Here is a 10,646-nt window from a genome sequence, read left to right as displayed (position 1 = left end):
GAGAGCTGCAGAACATGAAGGTGATGAGAGAAAGGGCAGAGCAAAAAAAATAAAATAAAATCAAGAAATGGGCATAAAGGAAGAAGAGAAGAATGAAAAAAAATTATCTGTGGACATTGGAGTAATACGGAGGACAAAGGAAGCACAGCAGACATTTTAGTGCTGCTTATTCGGCTCCTTTTTCTTGGTCCAATTCAACACAGGCCTGAAGGTTTGAAGCCAATGCGATGGCAGAAATACTATTTTAAGGTTTGTTTGTTTTCAAATCAGCTGTCAATCGACGATTTGGCAGCCCAGGCCTTCTCCTAGCCCCAGGAGGGTATCTCTGGCTTCTACATCCATCAGATTGTGCAGTTATCCGAGAGCAGAAGGGACCAGGGCAGAGGCCCAAAAAGGAAATGCTTCCCCTCCTTTCCCCAGAAGTGTTTCCAAATCCTCATCTGACAGAAACAGCTTGGCTTTGGCATATGAGAAAGAAATGACCCTGGAAGGGAGGGGCCACCTGCGCCTATTCCAGAAGGATTTTGACTCTTACGCAAGATGTTGTATGGAAAGAAATGCTTTTCAAAGCACAAACATGTAATTTGTCTTGTGGTGCTACAACAGCCATGTCCGAGAGTGATACCAGGGACTGATCTGCCTGTCATGCAGGGGTGTATTTGAGATATGTGAGGAACAAGCTAAATTATGGGTATTGACACTCTGGAAGATCATGCCGGTTACTGCAGTCAGGGAGTACTCTTGGCTGTGAATTAGGGCAGAAAATATATCTCCTGTTGCATTAACATAAAGGCCTGTTCTTGGAAGCCAGAAGGTATAATTAGGCTTACTCAATCACGTGTTTCCACCGGGGAAGTCTGTTTTACCACTGGCACAAGGGGATGAATGCTTGAAAAGCCTGGCCTTGTTTTGCCTGGCATGACATGCCTGCAGGAAACCTGCACCTACAGCTTAATGATCATCACGAGAAAGATTTGCATTTGCAATTATGGGACAGACAGTGCCACCCCCTCAGCTGTTTCTTCCCAGCTGATGAAAATGTGAAGACTGAAGCATTGAAGCCTTGATGGAATAAAGTGCCTGAACACAGGCTTGAATTTAGGTGGTGTGTTTTATGCCATGCGCTCAAGCCATGCTGAATTCAGCTTGCCTTTTGCAGGAGTTAGTGGTTTGTATCCCACACAAACCCTTTGTATTCAGAGGCTCCACCCTGATCCCATTTTCAGGTACACATACCAGCTTGATTAAGTTGCTGAGAAGATGGAAGAAACCCCTGTAAAACGGGTTAGCTAGGATCAGGAAGAACCCTATAGCCTGGGGCTCATTCCCTGTTGTTGGGCTCACAAATTCTGTGCTGTAACACAGAATTTAACTCTGCCACAACGGGATTAGTAGATGCCCATGGAGACTATCAAAGGTGATAGGAACAAAAAATCCATGTTTACAGTTCCTGGCCAGCATCCTCCCATGTTGCCTCCTCTGTCACAGCACAGTCATCAAACCGATGGTCATGATCCCAGAGACACCAGTGACTTGTCTACCACGTGAGGGATGAACTCCACTGCCTCATCGTGCTGCGTGTAGCTCTTGGGGTAACCAGCCACTGTCTCCATGGCTCTCCTGGAGCTGCCCATCACGCACAGATCATCGCCAGCAATGGAGGCAGGAGAGGATGAGTGCCATGGCCTCCCTCATCATCACTGTGCAGGGGTACGACACCAGCTTTAGAAATTCATTCATCTGCATGGTCCCTGGCACCAAGGCAAGCTGTGGTGGTAGCAGGCAGGGCAGGCAGCACACCCTAAGGATGACATGGTGGCTTGGTGCTGGATGTCTGTGCCTTGTCTGCAGGGCCAACGGGGCCCAGAACGGTGGTGACCGGCCAGTCTCTGACTGCTTTCACACCATTTCCTTGCTCTGTGCTTTTGCAGCTCTGCTACTCCTGTATTAATTCCAGTCTCTCATCTACTGGGAAAGGAGGGGGCAGCTGGTCACCCCACTGCGCCTGTTTCAGGACACAGTGCCTGGAGTCACCTGGCAGCTCTGAAGGATGGCACTTGATCTCTACACGGTGTCAAAAGACATCTCTGGTTTTGGTCTTCAGCCATCACAACGTCTCCAAAACTTTACAGTGAAAAAAAGAGATAACAGTCCATCTAGTTATTTCAGTAATCCCTTTGCCTGTTTTTTTTTCTTCCAACTAACAGGGTTTCTACACTATATTCTACAACTATGTTCTAGTCTCTCACTGATTCTTCCTTCCCCCATCCCTGTACCCCCCAAAATAATGCCAGAAACCAAGGCTTTCTTCACCCAGGAGAGTAGTAAGTTTAATTTTGGCATGCTATGTGTATGTGTATAAATATTATGCATATTTTATACTATACAGTCATCTGGAGTGTTGGTACATTCAGCCTGATGAGGAGGCGCTGTCTAGCTCTGTGACTGACACCTCCTTATCTCCTTCCATCATTCCATATTTGGAGGAGTGCTAAGGAAATAGCTTTGCTAAGAATACATCTCAGATCAGAGCCTGATTTCTCTCTACCAAAGCAGAACAGTCCTCATGGCAGTGTAGGTGGAGAAAACTCAATCTGTTACGGGTATTAAGCGTGCCTTGAGTCATGCATGTAAGCTCTGCTCCTGAATGAGAATGTATATTCCTACCAGTGGGAATGTGGGTGCATGTAAACCACAATGTTTTAAAAGATTAGGCCAGTAACTGGGAGAAAAAAAGATTAGGACATTGAGGCAGAGAAAGAGGACAGATGAAGCACAGTTGCCAACCTTCTAGCTTTTTAACCTAAGTGCCTCGACCAGTTAAAGTGCAGTTAAGTGCTTCCTTGCTAGGGCTATATCCCGTGGTTTTTCCTGGGACTGTGTTAGCTAGAGGACTGGTGGCAGCCTGAACATTCCTGTGCTTCCTTGGCTCCCCTCCACACAGCCCTACTCCATCCCACCATGGGTGCCCAAGCTGACACCACTGCCCCCCCGGGGCACGTCCTGAAGCCCTTCCTGGGGCTGGCTCCACTGTGGCCAGCAGCACGTGTTGCATGGCCAAGAGCCACACAGAACTGCAGGAAAAATCATGTGTCCTTGACATCAAAAGATAAAGGGGAAGTATGACAAGGAAGAAAAAACGTAGTCCTAGGAAATGTGTTCAGCAAGAAACAGAGGCAGCTATAGTCCCCGGAGCATCAAAATTCTGTGGAAAATATTTTTTATTAACAACAGACTTAGACTTCAAGTGAGTCTGAACACATTTTAGTTGCTGGAAGTCCCTGTTAAGGGGAAGGAGAATGCAGTGCTGTCTTTAACCTCTCCACCTCAGAGGAAGGAGCCTGACATTTTGGTGCAGGAAGAAGTGGGATTCCTAAAAAATGCAGAACTTCAGTTTCTTTATCTCTAGCTGCAATTCAATTGGAAATTCAGTTGGTTGTTATTTACTACCTAACTCATTTTGTGTTATCTCAACCCTGCAGAGCAAATGCTGCCACCAAACCAGCCTACGAGTAGAAGAGGGCAAGTCAATACTGTTTCTGGAAGCAAACTGATGATGCAGCCCATATAGATATTCATGCTGAAGCTTTGGCAAGAAGTACCACCACATCACTGTGGGAGCTAGAAAACCTGAAGTCCTCTGGAGCAGCCTTAGTTCGTGTGCAGGGGCTGAATTTCCATCACTTTGTGATGACTTACCACAGCTGAGCATCCTGTCCCATTTCTGTCACAGGTATAAAGGAGTAAGTTGGAAAAAGTGGAAAAATAAAAGAAAAGCCAAGACTGCTTGGTTTTACTGTAATAGAATCAAACTCCATTCTTATTGTGTTGGTGAGATTGAAGTAGTAGGTGAATTCCTTGTACTTTTAATATTTTATCACTATGCCAGCTAAGCATCTCTCAGATTTTAAGTTATCCTCCCAGTGCTCCCACATTATTCCCATTGTGCAGAGGAGGAATTTTGATGAGGATGAGGAGGTCTGAGACAGAGTAAACACAGGCCTCATGATTTCTGCCCTCAGAATCATTGTTTTGTACCACTGCTACACTTTAAAAATATCCTTTTGCAGCAAATATAATGGCTTTGATATTTTACGATTCTAGATCCAACCCTGGTACATGCACTTGACAGAAGAGAAAGACAGTTCAGTGTTTTCATTCAGAGACCTTCTGGCTTCATGCAGTAAACCTACTGCATGAGATTGTTTTGCACTTGTTCAAGCCAGATCACCTTGAAAAATACAAATTATCTCTGAGTCTATATTTTGTCTTTGAAAAGCGATTAGTATTAGCAGTTGTTTAAAAATAATAGAAAAACTTTACTCAAAGGAAAATGTTTGGCTACTTGAGATTCTTAATTTTAAAAATTCGACCTATAGGTAAAAACCTAAAGTACAAAGAATTATTTCCCTTTTGAAAGGATGTTTTGATGCCCTGGTCCCTTTGATGATGTTCATGTCTGTCAGTCAGGCACCCAGTTGGACAGCAAGAGAAAAAAAGATTGTATTACAGAGTCCTGTTCCATGGTGCACTGTGGGAGGCACAATCCAATAAAGGAAAAATGAGACATGAGAAAACTGGGCTGCAGTTTCCCTGCAGAACCACAATGTGATATCCACAATGAAATTTTGATTTTAAAATACTGAATTAATCCATGGACTTTTAGGCTGCTTTCACAGCTCAGACAGAAATTCCTTTATTAAATCCTAGCCTCACATAACTTTTTCAGTCACTACAAAGTTCTTGTTGTTTACTGCATATTATCTAATTACATCCATACACAGTTATTACATCTGCAAGTATGCCATCAGATGACATGTAAAGGTGTTTCCCTATGGACTCACAGACCTACCCTGCATCCAAAGAGAGTTCAATAAAGGCCGTCAACAATCCCTATGTCATCTACCTTAATTTTTTGAAGTACTGGTGCCTCCATACAGAAGTTATCATCCTTTTTAATAATTTTCCAATACAAGGGATCCTTAGCACTATAGCTATTGGTCTTGTGTGTAGGAGCAGTGTGCAGGGAGACAGGTGGACCACCAGACTTCAGCTGAAAAATCGTGAGTGTTCAATGAACCCAATCAAAGAGACTAAAGATTCACAGTTACAGGCATCAAGTATTTTATTTAACCACCTACTCCTGCAATGCAGAGAGCAAATAAAGAATAATGGGTAACTTCTGCGATAGGTTGGAAATGCCTGTGGATGATGAACATGTGATACAAAATACAAATTAAAAAAATGAGTAAAAGAAAGAAGGCAGGGCAGATTACGGAATCACAGAATCGTCATGGTTGGAAAGGACCTCTGAGATACTGAGTCAAACCATACACATGCAAAGCACCCCTACAATCTCAGCCACTAGAGCATGCCCTGAAGTGCCACGTCTACACGTTTCTTAAATACCTCCAGGGATGGTGACTCCACCACCTCCCTGGGCAGGTTGTTCCAGTGCCTGACCACTCTCAGTAAAGTAATTCTTCCTAATATCTAATCTAAACCTCCTCTGCTGCAACTTCAGACCATTTCCTCTGGTCTGGTCATTATTCCCTTGGGAGAAGAGGCTAACACCCTCTCTACAACCTCCTTTCAGGTAGTTGTAGAGGGCAATGAGGTCTCCCCCCAGCCTCTTCTTTTCCAAATTAAACATGCCCAGATCCCTCAGCCTCTCCTCATATGACTTGTTCTCTAGACTCCTTGTCAGCTTGGCAGCTCTCCTCTGGACACACTCCAGCACTTCCATGTCCTTTCTGTAGTGAGGGGCAATCAGGAGTAAGGATTATTTCAGGGCAGTCTTTCTTACTGGGGCTGGCATTCACGTAACTCAGTCTGACCAGCAGCTTTGTTTCAAGAAGGGTTTGGACATCTGTTGATGGGCACCTCCAGAAACAACATAGGTTGACAGACAGAGCACCATGGTACCAACCCTACTTTCATTATCTTTATCAGTAATACAAAATGTCTTAGTCTATGAGAGGTAACTGGAGATAATCACACCATCTTATCTCAACTTAAACAAAGTAAAAGCTAAGTTTACTGGCTACTTGGCACTCAAACTTTTTCCTCCAACTTCTTATCATGGAAAGCTCTGACTCACCTCTGTCATGCATCTCACATTTTCTAATTCTGTACTTCTGCTTTGCACAAGTAAAGCTAAAATGGTCTAAACTGCCTGTACTAGTTAATTGTATATGCCAAGTTATTGCTTCCATTTTTATCCCATTCTCTCCCCAATGGTTTCCTGTATTGTCTTACATATATAAAATTAAAATGTAGAATGAAAATACTGTTTCCTGTATTGTCTTGCTCTACATAGCAGTGGTGGCCCTAATGCTGGTAGCAGCTGGGGCTGCCAGCAGACGGGTGCAGCGTATTTTCTCTTCTGATGTGTGATGATGCTGGGTTTGGTGCTAGGGTTTGCGCCATCAATGACTGGCCCAAGAGAGAAATAAGATGCAGAATGATTTTAGCAAAGGTAGACTTCCATTGGGGACAAACTTTGCTGTCCCCAAAGTAAGAGCTGCCACCTGCTATGCATGTTAGGGCAAAAGGGTAGGTCTACAGACAGTTGAAAAGCCTCTGAAACCCAAGGATAGAGAAGATCATCACATTCAGCATGGCTGAAGATACGAGCTGTCTGAACAAGCAAGGTTTTGAGAAGGACTCATGGAGATTTCTCATGGAGAAGGAGATAGGGAACAAAATATTGGTGACTGCTAACGACTCAGATAGATGAAGTGTAACCAAGAGTGGATCAGAGTTTGGAAATAAGTGAGGCTGGTTTGTGAAGAAAGAAGACAGCTGCTCTGATTTCATGAAGGCCCAGGCTTCCCCTCTCCATAACTTAGTGTGAGGCAGGCAGAGGCCAGCAACACATTTCCACTTGCAAACGACACTCCTAAACCAACAAATACGGAAATATGTTATGGAGATTCTTTGAGACATGTGGGTTTTAGTAAAGATACCTATTATTTTTCTTGCCCAAATGTACTTTTCCCATTCATTTTAATAACTTGTAAAATTTCATGTTTTTTCCTTTTCCCTTAAAAAAAACACAGAAAGACCATAGGAAACCTTGCTCTTTTATATTAGTTTATCCCAAGCTCACAGCATCACTGAGAGCTCCTCGCTTCTTGGTACTCTCCTCTGGCTCCCCACCCCCTCCTGATTTGGGAAACTCTCTGCAATTGCTCTCTGGCTGCTTCCTCCCCAGCACAGTGGGACAGGACACAGAGGAAGGAGCTTGGATCCAGAACATCACGCGTGCTGCTCCCAGGCAGGCAAACGTGGCCTCCTGATATTGTATGAACGGTCTGTACAGCTTCCGTACCCAAACTGGCCCGTTTCCTCGCCGGTTGTGGGGTTGCACAAGTGGAGCCAGCCTGGAGTTGTCCTACCCCCCGCCAGCAGAAGCGTGCCCGGGCAGCACACACCTCACCCCGGCGCTGTGGAGCTGGAGCTCTGCTTCTCCTGCTCCTCCAGCCTCATGGCATCACCCCGTCGGTGCCAAGCCCTGGCACGCCGCCGGAGACACCCAGGTGGGAAAAAAGAAGGTGCGGCTCAAGTCAGGAGCAGGAACGTCTCCAAATCCTCCCATGCTCACGTGACAGTCATTCCATGAAGGTACATGTCAACGGTTCCTCTAACCTGCTGCCAGTCTGGGCAACGCAGTAATGGGCCAGACACCTCACTTGGCTGCCAGAGATTTCCAAAGCCTTGCACACTGTTTTTGGACTCGCCTACCCCTAGCTTTCTACCTGCTATTATCTACCCTTTCCTCTCAGCCTTTTCATAGCAGCACCTAAAAAGCACAAATCATCCAAAACCATCTCTGGCAAATAATGGAAAAGTAATCTGAAAGTACCTTTACCAAACGGTTTTAGGGGCCTCTATAGTCCCAACAGTAACCATAAACTGCCCATCTCTCACTGGCCACCTTATTCTAATCTCAGATAAAGTTCTTCACAGGTTCTCAGACTACACCTAGTTTTCAGGCCCTCTGCCACCGGCCCTAAATCCACTTCCATGAACAACATGCAACAGGTCTTAACTACCCAGAAAAAAGTATGACTAATTCACCCCTACCAACTTCAGTTGTGAAAATCTCTTAGTAGGATTTCAGGATTAAGCGGTAATCCTTGCTTTTGGAGCTTGCTATTCCATAGTGTTCTCATAAAACCACAATCTTATGTTTGCCATTAACAGGATTTAATAACTAGCCTTATAGCAACTGAGCAGCCACCAAGGAGTCTTCATCCTAACCCTGATTCTGGACATAGTCTTCCTAACCTTTATTTTTTGTTTTCTGGAATCTTAACTCATACCATAACCTTACTTTTAACTATGAACAGATGATCCCTGCTGGCCTCAGAACTAGCTGGTAACATGTACTTTCCCCTTGCTTTGCAGAAGCCAGCAATAAATCCAGCTCTCATGTCTGGTGCCTATATAACACAATCCACCAATGACCACCCTTTAGGATGATGGCTGATGCAAGTAGGATAAAAGATGTCTAGGAAGTTCTGTGATGGGTTTTGGGTCAGGGTAACCTTAACCCTAAGGCTTATCCTATGGCTAACTCCTACTTTAATGATATTCTCATATCACCTATTGAAGAGTAACCATAAGTCATTCTGGCTCTTCTTGTATCTGTAAGCCTTAATGGATCTTAAGGTACTTATGACCCATGCATTTGTCCCCAGTGTGCCCCAGAGTCGTCTGTTTGCTCTCTGCGGCACCCCAGAGCTGTTTGGGCTTTGGCCATCTTACAAACCCTCAGCTTTCCAGTGTGCCTCTCTCTAGTTGTTTGAGCCCAGCTCCTCAGTCCACACTCCTCTGAAACCTAAGCCCAACCCCTAACCTTTGTTTGAGCTGAATAATTACGGAAAAAATTTCAGAAAGTGGTAATGACTGAATGACCATCAGGAAAAATTGTACTGCCTGAAAGTGCTGCCAAAGCTCATCCCTTAGGGGTTTTTAACATGGCTCGTGTAAGTATGTAATTAGGAGATCTGACTCCCAGGTACAAAGAAGCTCTCATATATTGGCACCTGCATCAACCACATAAACCCCTCTAATTTGGTTTATAAATCCTCAGTTGTTGAGTTTTGTGTAATGAATGAATTGTGAATTCTTTTCAGGTTGCCTTCTGCTTGAAACTATTTAAAGTCTCAAAGAAAAATGATAAAAAGGTAACACTGCTAGCTTCGTACACACAGGGTATTTGAAAGTGCCCATATATTCAATTAATATCCACTGCAAAGCTGCTCTGTCCCACCAGGTTAGTGCAGGAGTGTAGCAGTTTAGGATAAACTACTATTCATGTCATATCTTGCTGTATATTCAGTTTAAATTGAAATCAACAGAGCAGCTATATTGTCCAGCATGTCTTTATTGTTGATACTGATTTCTAGTCTCAAGATGTGTTGGGGTTCCATGCGTTGTTATTGTAGTCACCTAGTTCAATATCTGAATGGTTAAACTGATTCAGAAATAGCCACTCCATCTCTTGGCAGCATCTGACACAAATGCCCCAGTGGTGAGCAGGCGTAGGGTCCCCCTGTGCTATTCAACCTTCCTGTTACTCCTGAAGTCACCAAGGATAAGCTGTGTTCCTGACCTATTCCCCTCAAGACCAGGTTTCACTCTTCTGGCCCGGCCATGTAGATGATGACTGGTGGTGCCCCAGGGACCAGCGATGAAGGAGATGCTGTGTATGTGTGAGAGGTGCCAGAAACCAGCCACCCCTGGAGACAGAGAGGGCAGGGCATCCCCGATTCTGGATTGCACTTGCACAGCAGACTGAATGGGCTACGAACCCAGGTACTTGGTCAGTCTTGAAATGTTAACGTGTTCCTACAATCACCCTTCTCATTACTCATATGCACAGCTCATTTTATGGGAAAGGAACAGGTTTTTTCTTTTTCAGAGGTGGCTTGAAACTTTTGGTCCCATAGCTGTTGAACGTAAAGTGGATGACAGCTTAAGCCAACAAAAATCAATTAAAAGATGTTTTATTTTACTCTATTTCTTTCCTAACCTTATTCTGACCCTCCTTTTGGGGTCATTTATTTCTCACATTAGTTAGTAGTTTCTCCCATTTGGGGATTTAGTAGTTTTCATAAAACATCTAAAGGAGACCAAGCAAACTCTCTCCTTTTTTGGCTAAGAATGTTTGTTCTGCTAATATCAGAATATAAAAACAACGTAATACTTGGGGCAAAAAAAGGGGACATCCTCGGGGGACTTTTTCAGAGAGTTTATCTGCTCCTGGGCCTGTTTGAACTTTTCAGGGGAGACTGTTTAAATCTCAAGAACAGATTTTCACTTTGTATAGCTGGGGTGTTTTTTTTAGAATAATCTCAAGATACAGTTTTTACCAAGAGGAATGGATGTACGAGACTAACACAATGATCGGGCTATTTCCTTTCCTCTGTGGTTTCTTTCTGTCTGTCTGTTTTCCTCATTTTGTGAATTAATTTTCCTTCCTTCCTCCCTCCCTCCCTCCCTTCCTCCCTTCCTCCCTTCCTCCCTCCCTTCCTTCCTCCCTTCCTTCCTCCCTTCCTTCCTCCCTTCCTGAAGCCACCTTAAGCCAGCAGAGAGGGATGGAAAGGGCAGATGAGGAAATGGCTGCACTCCAGGGG

This window comes from Calidris pugnax, unplaced genomic scaffold (assembly GCF_001431845.1).
Source record: "Calidris pugnax isolate Ruff unplaced genomic scaffold, ASM143184v1 scaffold24, whole genome shotgun sequence".
Taxonomy (NCBI): domain Eukaryota; kingdom Metazoa; phylum Chordata; class Aves; order Charadriiformes; family Scolopacidae; genus Calidris; species Calidris pugnax.
This window is presented reverse-complemented; position numbering follows the sequence as displayed.